The sequence below is a fragment of the Felis catus genome, chromosome B3, assembly GCF_018350175.1.
Source record: "Felis catus isolate Fca126 chromosome B3, F.catus_Fca126_mat1.0, whole genome shotgun sequence".
Classification (NCBI taxonomy): Eukaryota; Metazoa; Chordata; class Mammalia; order Carnivora; family Felidae; genus Felis; species Felis catus.
In genome coordinates this window covers 114227745-114243443 of record NC_058373.1, presented here as the reverse complement: position 1 = coordinate 114243443, position 15699 = coordinate 114227745, and the positions used below count along the sequence as shown (strand labels likewise).

Below are 15699 nucleotides of genomic sequence, written 5' to 3'. Positions count from 1 at the left end.
CTTAGATACTTCATCACTCCTCTTTCAGGAACTGATGGAATAGGCAAAAAAGCAAGAAAAGAAGACATGAACACTACTATTCACTAACATGATCTGATATTTTTAGAACACTCCACTCCACAATAGCAGAATACATATTTCTTTTCAAATCCCGTGGAATATTCATCAAAACAGACTACAGCTTGGATACATACATGCACACACACACAGACACACACACACACACACACAAATGACTAAACTAACTTTTAAAATATAAAACTTAGTACAAAATAAATAAATTAGAATAAAAACCATCGGAAGATGTTTAGAAAAGGCCTACATGTTTAGAAGTTTAATATCACATTTCAAATAGTCCGTGGGTCAAAGAAGACAATGCAAAAATAATTTTAAAAGATTTTGCATTGAATAAAAATGAAGGCATAATATATCAAAATTTATAGGATTTAGCTAAGGCAGAATTTGAATGAAGTTTTTAAAGATTTTATTAAAAACATATTTATTGAAGTGTAAATTCCATATTATAAAATTCACCTATTTTAAGTGTACAATTCAATGATTGTAAGAGAATTTATAGGGTCATGCAACCATTACCATAATTTGGATTATCTTCTTATGGTCCCTCAGAAACTACTGTTAAATTGCAATTGCAATAAAGTAATAGTTGTTAACTTTGCTTCTTACCCATGCAGCCTGCTTAACATTTTAAAAATTGAAATATAATTCAGATAACATATAATTCATCATTTTAAAGTGTGCAGTTTAGTGTTTTATACTATATTCACTATGTAATACAATAACAATCACTCCTATCTAATTTCAGAACATTACTATCACCCCCCAAAGAAGCCCCATACCTATTAGCAGTCAGTCCTAACCCCTTCCTCCCCCTATCCCCTGGAAATCATTAATCTACATTCTGTTTCTATGGGTTTGCCTATTCCGGACATTTTGTACGAGTAATCTTACACCAAGTGGCCTTTTGTGTCTGGTTCCTTTCACTTAGCTTTTGAATGCAAGTTTAAAGCTTTAAATGCTTATATTAGAAAAGAAGAAAGATCTGTTTTTGACATAGCTATCAAGACAATTCAATAGGAATAGAATAGTCTTTTCAACTTATGGTGCTGAGACAAATGGATATTTGCATGCAAAAGAATAAAGTTGGATCTCTACCTCACACCATATACAAAAATTAACTCAAAATGGATCAAAGAGCTAAATATATAAAATTCTTAGAAGAAAATCCAGGTATAAATCTTTATGACCTTGGACTAGGTAATGGTTTCTTGGATATGATACCCAAAACACAAGCAACAAAATTAAAAATAAATTGGATTTCATAAAAATTAAACACATTTGTGCCAAAAGATGCTATCAAGAAAGTGAAAAGACATCCTATGGAATGGGAAAAATATTTATAAATCACATATATGATAAGAGATTTATACCCAGAATATATAAAGAACTCTTACAATGCAATAATAAAAAAGGCAAACATTATAAATTTGGAACGTAAGGAAAGGATAGAGCACCTGGGTGGCTTAGTCAGTTAGCCGTGCAACTCTTGATTTCAGCTCAGGTCATGATCTCACTGTTCGTGGGTTGGAGCCCTGAGTCAGGGCCATGCGATCAGCAGAGCCTGCTTAAGATTCTCTCTCCCTTTCTTTTTGCCCCTCACCAGCTCATGCACATGCTCTCTCTCTCTCTCTCTCTCTCTCAAACAAACTTTAAAAAAATAATAAAAAAAATAAAAATAGGCAAAGGACTTGAATAGACATATCATCAAAGAAGATATACAAATAGCCAATAAGCACATGAAGAGATGCACAACATTTTTAGTCAGTAGGAAAATGCAAATCAAAATCACAATGAGATACCACTCCACACCTACTAGAATGGCTGTAATAAAAAAGACAGACGATAACAAGTATTGCAAGAACGTGAAGAGATTGGAACCCTTGCATATTACCAGTGGGAAGGTAAAATGGTACAACTGCTTTGGAAAACAATTAGCCAATTCCTCAAAAAGTTAAATATAGAGTTACCATGTGACCCAGCAATCCCACTTTCAGATAAGGACCCGAGAGAATTGAAAATACATGTTCACTACACATACATGAATGTTTATATCAGCATTATTTGTATTAGCCAAAAAGAGGGAATAATCAAAATGTGCAACCAATGAATGGATAAACAAACTGTGGTATCTCTGTGCAATGGAACATTATCCAGTCATAAAAAGGAAGGAAATTCTGATACATGCTACAACATAGATGAACCCTGCAAACATTATACTAAGTGAAAGAAGCCAGGCACAAAAGGTCACATATTGCATCATTCCAGTTACACGAAATGTCCAGGCAGACAGTAGATTAGTGGTTGTTTGGGGCTGGGAGGAGGGAGAAACAAGGAGTGACTGATCATGGCATTTCTTTCTGGGGTGATAAAAAATATTCTGAATTAGATAGTAATTGATGGTTACATGACCTTGTGAACACACTAAAAAACCCGCACTGAGTTAGGCACTTCATTTATTTATTTTTAATAAATCTTTAACGTTTATTTATTTTTGAGACAGAGAGACACAGAGCATGAACAGGGGAGGGGCAGAGAGAGAGGGAGACACAGAATCAGAAGCAGGTTCCAGGCTCCGAGCCATCAGCCCAGAGCCCGACGCGGGGCTCGAACTCACGGACTGCGAGATCGTGACCTGGGCTGAAGTCGGACGTCTAACCGACGGAGCCACCCAGGCGCCCCAAGTTAGGCACTTTAAATGGTGTATTTTATAGTACGCGAATTAAAAAAATAAGGATCTGCTGGAAATGGCTTTATGCCTTGGTGTTGGTAACTGATAAAGGCTTAATACGCCATTTTCACAGCAATATCTGGTTTAACTTGGGCCAGCCCCTTCTGCCAAAGGCTACAGAATTTATTTTCTCAGAAAGTCTGGCCCCTAGGATTTTTGATTTTATTCACAGCTGTGATTGCTACTGGGCTGCCTCCAAAGCCTGAAGACTCCTATAACAGGTCATGCGGGTTGAATTTGTTATTTTAGGATCTATGCTAACTTTCCTGCCACATGAATTCTTTAAAAATCCATTGTTATCTTGGATATGTTATGTTTCCATAGCCAGGCTCAACTGCAAGGATAAAAGACGACTGTGAGGCACTTGACAGTTTACAGAGAGTATTTTCCCTTTCCCCGCTCTTTGGATCGTAGGCATTTAAATTTAAACGTGCATCATGACTGACCACAAAGTGGCAGGCCCTGAGCTCTAGCCCTAATTTCTCGGACTCCAAAAAATCTAGTCTTTCTTGGAAAAAGCCAGATGCGTTTTTGAACAAGTCATGAAGAAAAGGCCTCCCATCCAGCCCTCCAAGGATATTACACAGGCCCTTTGGCATTTAAACAACAGTTTCCACTGAGAATCTTTGATTGGTCTGCATTATGAAGAACGACCCCCAAATTAGTTGCAAGGAGCACCCAGAGATGAAATGGCTTGGTCTAATATGTTCACCTCCCTCACCATGCCATTTGTGGATCCATTTTCACTCCCGTAGGGTCACAGACCCCCACAGCATGTGTGCACGCACATGTGTGTGCACACACACACACAGACACACACACACACACCCTTCTCTTTAGGGCTGAGAACTGAATCACCTGGCTGTCTTTTCCCAGCAGTGTTATGATCTGGGCTCAGTCCCCACTTGTGTTTTTTTCCCTTTTTTAAATTGTGGTAAAATATATATAACAAAAAAATGTATTATTTCAACCAGTTTTAAGTGTCCAGTCCTGTGACATTAAATACATTCACAGTGTTCACCATTTGTCTCCAGAACTTGTTCATCTTTCCAAACTGAAACATGTCCGTTAAACACAAGCTCCCTGTTGCTCCCTACCCTGCCCCTGTCAACCACGGCTCTACTTTCCGGGTCTTTGAATTTGATTACATTAGGTTCTTCATATAAGCAGAATCATACCATATTTGACCTTTTGCCATTTTCTCGATGGTAATAGGTCATCTGATTCCAGAGCTGGCCCACGGGACTGGGTGTTGATGGGGTGACCAGCTCAGGAGGAGTGACAGGAGAGTCCAGAGCCCAGAAACAGCCCTGGTCAGAATCAGGGGGGCTCTCACCCCGACGACAGCTGGAAATTCTTTCTGCTCTCCTGCAAGCTGGGTGTTACAAACCGGAGACTTTTCAAGCCCAGTCCCAAACACAGGAATTCTCCCCTCGTCAGTCTGTCTCCTGGGCCCCAACGAGACAGCTGTACTTCCCACGCAAGCAAAGGCATTCAACTGTGAGAGCCCTTGCCTGGGTCAGCTTGCTCAGCTTATCCTTGAAAGAGAACATAAGCTCCTCCCAAGGAGTGACCATTTTTCTGTTCCAGGTCATATAGAATGCGGGGTAGAGGACTTTCAAAATGTCCCTTGCTGCTATCAGCAGCAACAGCACAATCTATGCCATCCCGGGTCGGCATGGCAATTGTATTTGCTCAGCCAGTTCTTTGAAATTTACCAAAAGGATCTGAGTCACACGCATGATCCTTCCACTGGCTTTTGTGAAGGTAAGTGAACCAATTCCTTCTGAAACTGAAAAAGAGAATCCTTCACTGGATTTCAGGTAAGGCCACAACTAGACTGGAAGCAAGGAGAGCTGAAAATGAATCCGATAGGCGCTGGGATGTCCCAGGACAAATCTGGTGGTAGAGGCTGAGTGCATTCTGTGCCGTGGGCGCCCAAGCACAAAGACCTACGTAAGCCTTTGCTAAGTGAAAAAGCTTGTCTTTCTCCAAATTCTCACAGAATGACCTATGTGACCACCCAGCGTGGACAGTCATACAGAGGGGTGGTGTCCTATTTGACTTTTGCAGAGCACACTGATTTGTTTACTTGTATGTGGTGCATTTCCTTATAGGAGTTACAAACCCTAGCAAACTTCCGAAATCTTCCTGCAATAACAATAGTGCTCTAGGGAGTGCGGGAGAAGCCCTTCCCACCTCTGCAGAAGACCAGGCAGAGAAAAAGGAGATTTATCGTGGGCGTTGAGAGTTGGAGGGGTGGGAGGAACATTTAGAGAAGAGCAAAGAGAGACATTTTTCACTGGGGACATTGGGAATGATGGCGTCCTCTGCTAAAAATGGTGAGGAAGCAATTTCCCTGGAGGTTCAGAAAACAGGACTGGACTCATTGCTGGCTATTCAGTGAGGGCCTGGGGATGGTGGTGGGAAAATGGGCTGGGTGTGACCCCTGGCTGCTCATCTAAGGTCTCTCTGTTCTGATTTTATTCCAGCCAGTCTGGGAGGAAGAGAAGAGTTGAGGATAGTTGAGTATTTCCGTGGAGGGCATGTGCTGTCAGACGATGGGGGACGGAGCCTGGCTTTCTGGATCTCCCTAGAACTGCGCCAGGAACCAGGAGGCCGGGGCTGGGATGTGATGCTGTCGTCAACCGGCATCAAAGACCCAGGACCACTCTAGCCACAGTTTTATCCTCTGTGAAATCCAAACGTGTAGTTTCAAGTTGCGCAAGGGCTGTTCTTGGCCTGCAGGACCACGCAACCAGGGAGACTGCACCCCCCAACACACACACACTGGGATGCAGTTGTAATAAGAAACAAACACTATCCTAAGGGCGAATGGGGAAGGGCAGAAATCGATTCTACCTTTGGAATCTTACAAGTTCTTGGAGAAGTGAGTTACTAGGCCTTGAGTATGTTTAGATGAGGTGCTGACAGGTGGGTACGGGAGCAGATAAAGCAAGTGAACAAAAAGAGGAAAACTGGGTGAGTGCAGGTGGCAAGTTTTGGGAGTGGAAAATAAGGGACTACGATCCGGGCACAGGAACACATCAGACACAGCAGGTCCTCAGTCGATATCTGTGACTGGTGATGGCAGTAACAAGGACCGGGCTAGAACAGGAGGGCATCTCCCTGGCTGAAGGGCCAGAAGCAGCACCAAGTCCACATGGGCTCTTGAGAGGGAGACAGGCCACTCTGATGGGCTCTGTGTCCACTGGCAGGTAGACACGAGAGAGGAGGCCCGAGGGCAGAGGAGAAAGGTCCTGGGGGAGAGATGACAAGGGTTTGAATTTAGATAGCAACATTGGGATGGGGAGGGATGTAAAAAACAGTGCAAAAGAAGATTCTGCAGGTTTCTGGAGGCTGATGAGATGTGCAAAGAGAGGAAGGGGAGATGAAAACAATTCTGAGGATTTTGAACCTGGGCAACGGGGAGGGTGGAGATTCATAAACAGAGATGGGCAAACTGAGGAAGAGAGAGGGAAACCTGGAAGAAGGTTGTCAGGAGAGCCCAAGAAGAGAATCTGAGTAGTCAGTGGGGGCTGAGCCATGTGAGGAGGGGGTCATGGAGGTGGTTCCCGGGGCCATGGTTGGGAGCAAGGCCTATGAAAATGGCCCCAAGCAGCGGCCAGTTGCCAAAACCCGAGGAGAGAAAATAGAAGCAGAAGGTGTCAGGGACCCCATAAAGAAGTTTGTAATACATGGAACAAAAGAAAATGATGGTGAACTTAAAGACAGTGGGCCCAGGGGAAGCCATTTTAGGATAAGGAAGATGTGGCCATGCTTTGGTGCCACGCTTCTCAAACGTGAATGTGCATTCGCATCACAGGGAATCCCATTAATGCAACTTCTGATCCAAGAACGAGGACAGAGGATGGCATGGCATGGAAGAGACAGGAGCCGATGAGGCCGCTTTGGGCCTGGTAAGTAAGTTAGTTTTGCGGAGGAAGATGGGGTGTCAGCTGCACCCAGACCGAGGGAAGGGAAGATGAGAGGGTGATGTGAAGGAACCGTGAGGTGGGGGAAAGAGGTGCAAGGAAGCCCCTGAAGAGATGCCTGGATCTTCTTGGTCTGGTGAGCAGTGAGAGACTCTGTGGGTGGCAGGTGGAGGTGGGGTCTGGGGAGTCCAAGGAGGGGGAAAGGCCTCAGGGACAGTGGTTTGGCTGACTTGCTGGCCAGAGAGGAGAGTGGTGCAGATGAAAGCTTGGGTGGAAAAGGAAGCCCTTAAAGGGACATGGGCAGGCGGTGGGCACAAGAAAGGGCAGGAGAGGACAGTGGCAGAAAGGAAGAGGTGAGAGGAGAAGCTGTTCCAGAGCCACTGGTGGCGAGGTCTGGGAAGTGAGTGTGGGAGGTGGCTAAGGGGGCAGATGAGAGACTGAGATGGAACAGGCTGGAGGCTGGAAAGATGAGGGCGTGCATGCAAAGGGCAGAGGCCTGAGGAGAGGGAGGCTGGTCTTGTGGCAGAGTGATGAGTGACAGGAAGCACCAGGGCCCAACAGCTCCAGGAGGGTGGAAGCCAGGCCTGGCTGTGGAAGGTCCTTCCATTCGTTCCATGGGTTAGCAACAGCACCTGTTTCAGGAAGCCAGAACGGCTCCTCAAGGCAGAGGGGGCCTGGCCTGTTCTCATTCACTCAACCCCCACTTCCTGAGGCTCCTTGAATGCGGCTCCGGGCTGGACTGCTGAGGGCTGAGTCTCATGCCTTTGGACCATGACATGGAGGGGTGATGGGAAAAGTGAGTCCTTCAGTGAGGACTTGAGGGCACCCTGTGGTCATCCCAGCTACCTGCCGCTGCTGCCCCAGGTCAGGGGAGGTTAAAACCCAACTCTGGGTCAAGTCACTGGGAGCTGAGATTCCAGCAGTCCCGCTTTGCCGGCCCCTGGGACCACCCCTCACCTCTCCCACACTGCAACACAGGGCTTGAAGCCAGTGAGTGCTCCTGGCACAAGCCGGAGTGGGGTGGGGTGGGGGCTCCAGCCGGGAAGGAGGACCAGCCAACAGCATGGCTGGACACCCCGCTATCAGTTTGTTCGGCTCGGTTTGATTCTCTTTCTCTCCCTGGTGGGCTTCAGCTTGTAGTTGTTTGCTCTTCATCAGTGGTTTATGGGGACCATGGTGTTTGGGGAGGAGAGAGCGGGGACGGGAACTCTCAGATGCTGTGCTGGTGCCCAGCCGTGCCCTGGGCCTTCTCCGCCGGCCCCGCCATGCCTGGGGTGGGCCTCGATGGGCCTAACCCTCAGACCCGCAGCCCTTGTCACACAGCTCCTCGTGGTGTCCTTTTTAGGCCCCTTGGGACTCGGACCAATGCCTGCCAGAAACCACGTGGGCTCCTTCCCTCCAAATCAGAACTTCCTTTCTTTATTCCCTCCGCTGAGGCCTGGGGTTTCTTTGCCTTTCAGCCCGGTTCTTCCTCCCTGTGGAGGTCTTTGCAGCAAGGGGGCAGGACGTTGGGTGGCTGGCCTTCCTTTGGCTCTGTCCCCCCTGGGTGACCTATGGCTGCTTCTGCGTTGCCAGACGCACTCTGTCCTCCTGAGGCACCGGGGGACAGCCTCTGGCCCTTCCTGGTGTGCCTCCTCTGCGTCTGTCTGTCGTCCTACCCACCCATCCCTGTGTTCCTTGCCCCTTCCCCGGGCCTCTGGTTATTTGTCCACAGAGGAGGAGGGAAGCTCTCAAGGATTTGTGCAGAGACCCTGGACAGAAGAAGATACGTGGAATTTGCAAAAAATCCAGGAGCAAAGTTGTAACTTGACTTGAAAACAAACAAAAGGGCCAGAACTGCACTTAAGCTCCGCAGACGCTCCTCTCCCAGTGTAAACAGAAAAGGGCAGGCTTGGGCCGAGCAGCCTCCTCAGGACTGGGACAGCCAGGGAGGGGTCCGGAGCAGGCTGGCCGCCCACTTCCTCCCGAGGAGACAGGTTGTGGGGAAAGGTCTCTGTGGCCTCGTGAGAGGAGAAAGAAGAGGCTGGCAGTGCTGTTGTTTGCCACTTAGTTTTCCATGACTTACTTACCCTTTTGAAATGACATTCTCAGGATTGGGACAAGAAGGTTGTTTTGGGGGGGGAATGCCTTCTTGGCCTGTTACCCTGGCTGGGGCCGGGCAGATAAGAGCTTGGAGCAGGGGAGAGCAAACTGAGGTGAGGGGCATAAGCTCCCAAGGACCCCGCCTTCCCTGGACTGGAACGTTAGGGAGCTCACCTGGACCGCTCAGCTCAAAGGGGCAGAGTGCACCGCACTGCTCTTCCCTCAGACAGTGGCCTGTCAGCATGACCCTGCAGCGGCCCCTCCTGGGGGCGTCACCGTGCCTCCCCTAGAAGTGTTAGGCTGTAACCACCACGATTACAGCGCCTTGCCTTTCCATACAATTTTTAAGTGCTTCCACACACATCCTCTGAGTTGGAACAGATATCATCAGCATTTTATGGGCAGGAAAACCGACACAGAGAGGTAAAGACCCCTATCCAAGGTCACACAGCAAATCTGCAGTTGACCAAAGTCGGTGCAGCGGCAAAGTTGGATCTTGAGATACAGTTCCCACTGATGACAAACTGTGTGATCTTGGGTGAGTTACCTAATCTCTCTGGGCACAGGCTGCCCTCCGTAAGATGCAATTTGTTCCAAAGTTTGAGCAGCTTGATTGCTCCCTCTCACACTCTGTCCGGGCTTATCAAAGTCGGGGACCTCAGGGGGACCTAATAAGGTGTTGAAGAGTCTACAAAGCCACAGCTTAAACATGGCACATCTTTCTGGAGCCTCATGTCTACACTTGGATATTTTGGGAGGAAAAAAAATCTCTTTTTTTTTAATTGTAAAAGAAGATGGCTATATTATAGAAGGGAAAGCAAAATTCCAACTTTCGAAGTAAAACAGGAAACGTAAGGACATTTTGTGCTTGCTGCTGTCTGTTTCAGGTCCTCCAAGTATGCGTTTGTTCTCTTGTGCAGCCTGTGATGTAGGTGGGGGAATTTTCTAATGGGTATTCAGGGTCCAGCAGGCAGTGAACTGCAGAAGCTCATATTCCTGCGCTGTGTGTGTGTGTGTGTGTGTGTGTGTGTGTGTGCGTGTGAGTGTGGCTGCATCCCCTCTCCTAAAGAGAGAGCTGTTTCCACAGCATCTGACACAGTTGTTCTTATCCGGGCTTCACATTAGAGTCACCTGATGAGCTTTCAAAAAATAGGCACGTCAGGTGCCACTCTGACCAAGTGAACTGGCATCCTGGGAGTGCTCCGTGTGTGTGAAGAGCTTCCCGGGTGACGCTAATATGCGGCGTGGACTGGGTATACTGACTTATAGTTCAGACTTGGCAGTTCAGGGAACCCCAGGGTGTCCACGTCCATGGAGGGAAACAGTGACAGACAGCTCCCTACCCTTGGCCTCCCAACTGCTGCTTAGACTAGTGAGCAGGTGAAACCACATTCCCGAAGCCCACACCCCCAACTAAAGGAAGGGGCAGTGATGGAGGTGGAGAATAAGATAGAACTTTGTCGGGGTGGGAGCAGGAAGGCTGTTCTGGGTTGGATGGTAGCCCCCTAAAATCCATGTCCTTCCTGGAGCTCAGAACGTGTCCTGTTAAAGTAGGGTCGTGGCAGATGTAATTTGTGAAGATGAGGTCATACTGGAGTAGGGTAAACCCTTAATTCCTTCCAAAGTTTAAGCAGGAAAACTGCACAGAGAAGTAAAGACACCTCTCCGAGGTGACACAGCAGATTGGCAGTTGGCCCAGGCCAGTGCAGTGGAGAGGCTGAGTCTTGAGATACAGTTCCTGACAAGAAGAGGAGAGACACAGGGAGAGTGGCGCATGAAGAGGGAGACAGGGATCGGAGCGATCACGCAGCCAGATGTCAGGGAGTGCTAAGGATAGCAGGCAACCACCAGAAGCTGGAGAGAGGCCTGGAACAGGTTCTCCCTCAGAGCCCTCAGCAAGAGACAACCTTGCCAACGCCTTGATTTCAGACTTCCAGCCTCCAGAACTGTGGGGGAATACACTCCTGTTGTAAGCCAAGCTTCGAGTTCGTGGTCCTGTTACAGCAGCCCTGGGAAACAGATACGAAGGCTGAGGTTGGTAATCCTTTCTGTGGGTGCTCCTCCTTTCTGTGGGTGCTCCTCCTGAGACACTCACCAGAAGGCTGTGGCAGGCTTGGCTCTGGGGATTCTGTGCGCTGGGAGGGGAACCGACAGCAGTGGGCTCATTCTACCAAAAAGCCGAGGGGACAGAGGAAAATGTGACCTGTCCAAAGTGTCACTCTGTGCAGGTAAGACAACAAGAAAAGAGTTGGTTCGTTCATTCGCCCACTCATTCACCTCCTACTTGGGGAGCCCTACTCAGTGCCAGGCTCTGGGAACACAAAGGTACGAAGACTAGAGCCAGCCCCGCTCTGCCCTCAGGGAGCTCGCGTCTGAGGGGGTACCTGCTAGTCAGTGAGGAGGTTGGGTGGATGAGCACAAAGATTTCCTCCAGCTCTGGCATTCGGTGGCTGAAAGGGAGCAAGGAGGGCAGCCTGGCTGGGGCCCACTGTGCTGCCACCAGGGCATTTGCGGGGGGGGGGGGGGCGCTGCTATCTCTTTGTCTGCAGGGGATGCTGCCTGTGAGGACGTGGAACCGGAGCCCTGCTTTCCTTCGCAGGCCCAGATGGCAGGGCACGCCCCACGGGAGGGCCAAAGCGGTCAGGCACAAATGCCAGCCCTTGCCTGGCCACCGCAGCCACTGGCGGGACACTGCAGGCGGTGAGACGGCCTTCGGCAGCCACCACTAACTGTACAAAGCCCAAAAATCTTGGGAATATTTTCAGCCCATTGGCACTTATCAAATATCACACTGGAAACCCCAGAAATTTGTGTGGGATCCTTTCCAGGACGAGAGGATTTCACAAATTTGGCCTTGCGCAGGGCGAGTTTCTTGGAATTTCAGCCTCCGAGTGGGCGTGGCCTCCTTGTTCTCGTTCGCCCCACCTTCCTGCAAGCGGCCCCTGTCACTCCTGGGCCCACCTGCCGCATGTCCGGGTGACCCTGGAGACAGACTCTCGGGGCCACGCCATGTCTGCGTTCCTCCAGCTCTTTGGTTTCCCCTTCATGGTTTTGGGAGTTCCGTGGCACTCAGCAGCTGGTGGCTCTGGCAGTCTGAGAAATACAAAGCTCGGGGCCTCTGTTGAGGCTTTTCTGAAGCTCCATTTCATTTGGGCTAGAGGTGAACACTTCCTCCGGAGACCCCGGCAGGCGGGACTGAAGCAAAGTTCAAGGAACAGTCGCTTCCATCATGGCTGGGTGTTGTTCGTCTGGCTGGGACGCAGCCGAACAGCAGGCTGACAGGCGACAAGCGGCCCAGGAGCGGTGGCAGGGCCGGGCGCTGGAGGAGTGGCTGGAGGCAAGACGCTGTGCCCAGCTTCCCGGCACCGGCTCTCCGTCTTAACAACAGTTTAACAACAGCCGTAATCATTAACTCCCTGAACGCTTTCCTTGAAAGTTCCATGTTACCCGACACTTGGACATAATTAAAACAGAACAACCGTTTGCAGTTAACTTTACCTTTATGACCTCACAGATTTTTACAAGGGTGTCCCAGAACGCCTTCTCTTCAAAGGAAAGCCAAGGGGTATGCCAAGGGCCTCAAGAAAGCGCACAGAGCGGGACCCTGAATCTCTGCATACTCATAAATGAAAAGATGAAAGAAAAAAACACGCAGTTTTTTTATGGTTATAAAAATAACACATGGTCACAGAGGACAATGGGGAAGACACAGAAAAGTATAAAAAATCAAACAGAAGCCACCCACAAGCCCACCCCTAGAGACCACTGTCAATGTTCTGTGGTATATATATCCTTCCTGAGTATGAAAATACGTCTTCACATCTGCATCTTAAAAATAAAGGTAGAAACGGGCTTGGACGCTATGAATCATACTTTTAAAAATGGGGCTCTACAATGTATTCTATTTCAGGTAAATTTGATACAAGGATCAATAAAAAGAATCAAGTTAATTTATCCACAACCGAGGGCCTGCTTTGTATAAAGGACTCCGTTGCGCACTGTGACAGGATTAGAGACATCAGCAGCATGGCTCCTGGCCTCAAGAAGGCAGACGGAAAAGACAAGGAATGTGTAGAGTGGCTTTTGATATTTGCATCCTCAGCTCCTAGCAGAGCTCACTGTTGGGCCCTCAAAACAGTCTACTGTGTTGAGCTGTGTGTAGAGCCTGTCACAAAGGCTATTCGTTATTTAATTACTGAACAAATATTTACCGCGTGCCTACCCTGATCCAGGAGTGAAGATGTTTAAGTTTTAGAGCAGGGAGCCATTGTGATAAGGGTGATGTTTTGGGAGACTTACATGAGCACTGGCTTGCCGCCAGGTGGTGGCTAACTTTGTGTGTCAACTTGGTTAGGCCACGGTACCAGATACTTGATGAAGTATCAGTCTAGGTGTTGCTCTGAAGGTTTTCTTTATTTTTTTGTTTTAGATAAGATTAACATTGCAATCAGTACACTTTGCGTAGAGCAGATGACCCTCCATAATGTGATGGCCCTCATCCAATCCATTGGAGGCCTTGAGAGAAAAGATTGGAGTCCCCTGAGGCAAAGGGAATTCTACCTCCAGACTGCCTTCGGACTCAAGCTGCAGATTTCAGACTTACCAGCCAATTGCATGAGCCAGTTTCTTAAAATTTCTGTGTGTGTGTGTGTGTGTGTGTGTGTGTGTGTGTATGTATGTGTATATGTGTGTGTGTGTGTAGAAAGAGAGACAGACAGACATATATATATTCTATTGGTTCTGTTTCTCTGGAGAACCCTGACTAATACAGATGAGAATGAAGAAGGGCAGGAGTAAGAGTTGGCTACTCAGCAGGGGTGAGGGAGATCAGTTCAGCCTGTCAGGATGCTGGGAGGGCAGCAAAAATCCATGTGTGTGTCTCTGTGTGTGTATGCTTGTGACTTTGTGTACTAACGTGCATGCCTATGTGAGTATGTGTGTCTATGTATACATCTGTGTGGGTGCTTCTAGCTGTCAGTATGTGTTTGTATGTCTATGTGAGTATTTGTGTCTGTGTCTATATCTGAGTATTTGTGTATGTCTATATGAGTATGTATGTATCTGTATATATGAGCCTCTATGTCTGTGTGTGCTTGTGTGTGTGCCTGTGTGTGTGTCTGGGTGTGCCTGTGTGTGTACCTGCATCTCTTTGCACATCTGTGTATATCAGCGTTTGTGTGTCTATGGAAGTGTTGACGTGTGTCTGTTTGGCTGGGTCCACCGGGGGCTGTTGGAGGGGACAAGTCTGTCATGGTGCCCCTAGAGGAAGGGCTGCTAGATTTTCAGTCAGTTCAGATGGCCTGCTGGGAGCAAGAGTGCCTGCTGGTCTGGGAGAGCGGGTCCTATGGTGTCTGGATCTGGAGCAGCTCACCCACCGGTAGGGAGCAGGAGACTGAGGTGGGCTTGGGAAAAGAACAGCCAGAGGCCTAGGTGGTGCAGAGAGGCCTGTGGAACAGTTCACAGACATACATGTGTCACACCTGCCTCGAGTGTAGAGGGCAGGGATAGGTTTTTTTAAGAACCGGGCAGGCTAGGACAGTAAGGGCCTGCACTGGGGGGTTGTCCATGGAGAGGGAGGTTTGGAGGGCAGGGCAGGGAATTGGTTTGAAGACAATGGTGACATCAGTTTGGACCTGCTGGGGTTGAGGAAACCACAGAATAAGACTTCCGAGGGTGAGGAGCGGGTAGTGACCAGTGCCATGCTCAGAAAGGACAAGGAGAATGAGGAATGAGAAAAATCCAATGAGCTTGACAATCAGGTGGCCTTGGTAACCTCAGGGGAGGTGTCAGAAGCTGGGGTGAGGGAAGGAGGCAGTGGGTAAGCATGGTATGAGGGGAACAGCTGTTGTACTATTATATATGGAAAAGAGAAAATATAACAGGATAATAACATGAGTGGACGGCAGAATTGAGTGATGGGAGCCCTGTGCATATTTGAATAAAGAATGAAACTCAGTCATCAAGATATTTAGCCCTGATCCCATTAAGTACTTCCTCTGAGAGTTAGCAAACTGACATCCTTTAATCATGCCTTATATTTATAAAGGCCACTCTCCAAAGAAATCCCGGTGCTCAATAAACATTAATGAATTCACTCTTGCAGCCTCCTACAGGGGAAAAGTTGGTGGCAGGATCATCATCATGTTCATGGGCATGGATACTACGGCAGAGATGAGAACCAAGATCACACAGCTGGTCAGGGTGGGAGGTGTCATACCTGGCTCTCCCCCTTCTGTTGTTAGGCCATTCCTAAGTCACCCACATCTTGCCAGGACATGCAGGTTCCTGGTGAGACTTGGCTATGAGACAGACCAACTACGGGGTTCATGCTTTCGGGGGTAGCCTCAGGATAATCCTGGGGATCCCTGAGACTGCTAGCTGTGGGGCTCGGGGAATGAATATTGTTTGCTCTGTCCTGAGCCATATGGGGACCTAAGCAGCTTACTCTGTCTTCTGAGTCCTTAAGGGTCACAAGCAAATGCTGAGTCGAAGCAACAACAAAATCGCCAAACTCAAGAAAGGATGCAGTTGCTCCTCCAAGAAAGGATGCAGTTGCTCCGTTTGTGTTTCATGGGTACCCTCACATGAGAAATTCTCCAGTGCCCTCCAGTAGGTGAACATGGCCAATCTTTATGCTTTGGGCTGTGCAAGATCCGACCATTTGTTCAGAAGCAAAATGATCGCTAAATGCCAATAATAATCAGGGACAGCCCACTAAGATGATTTAGTTGCCTCTGGTGGAGAGCTTGGGCTTTACTGGGCCAAGAAAGGATGGGAATCCCAAAGATCCCAATGGTGAAGTTGGTCTACAAAGCCCCCCAGCTGTAGCTCCAGAGAGTGCAGATGTAGGGACAATTAACCTAAAGTCAGGCTGTC

The 15699-nt window shown here is 48.2% G+C and overlaps 1 long non-coding RNA gene across 6 annotated transcripts; it reads left to right on the top strand.

Annotated features, from left to right (window-relative positions):
- The first annotated feature begins 2932 nt into the window (after window positions 1-2932).
- On the top strand, window positions 2933-12784 carry LOC102899756. 6 transcript variants are annotated; one of them, XR_002743160.2, is made up of 4 exons: window positions 2933-4573; window positions 5299-6726; window positions 10753-10857; window positions 11373-12784. It is a non-coding gene; the product is annotated as an uncharacterized LOC102899756 (long non-coding RNA). The 6 variants fall into 6 exon arrangements; XR_006599726.1 differs by having other exon boundaries at window positions 2938-4573; window positions 6633-6726; XR_006599727.1 differs by lacking the exon at window positions 2933-4573 and having other exon boundaries at window positions 4584-5696; window positions 6633-6726.
- The last annotated feature ends 2915 nt before the right edge of the window (window positions 12785-15699 follow it).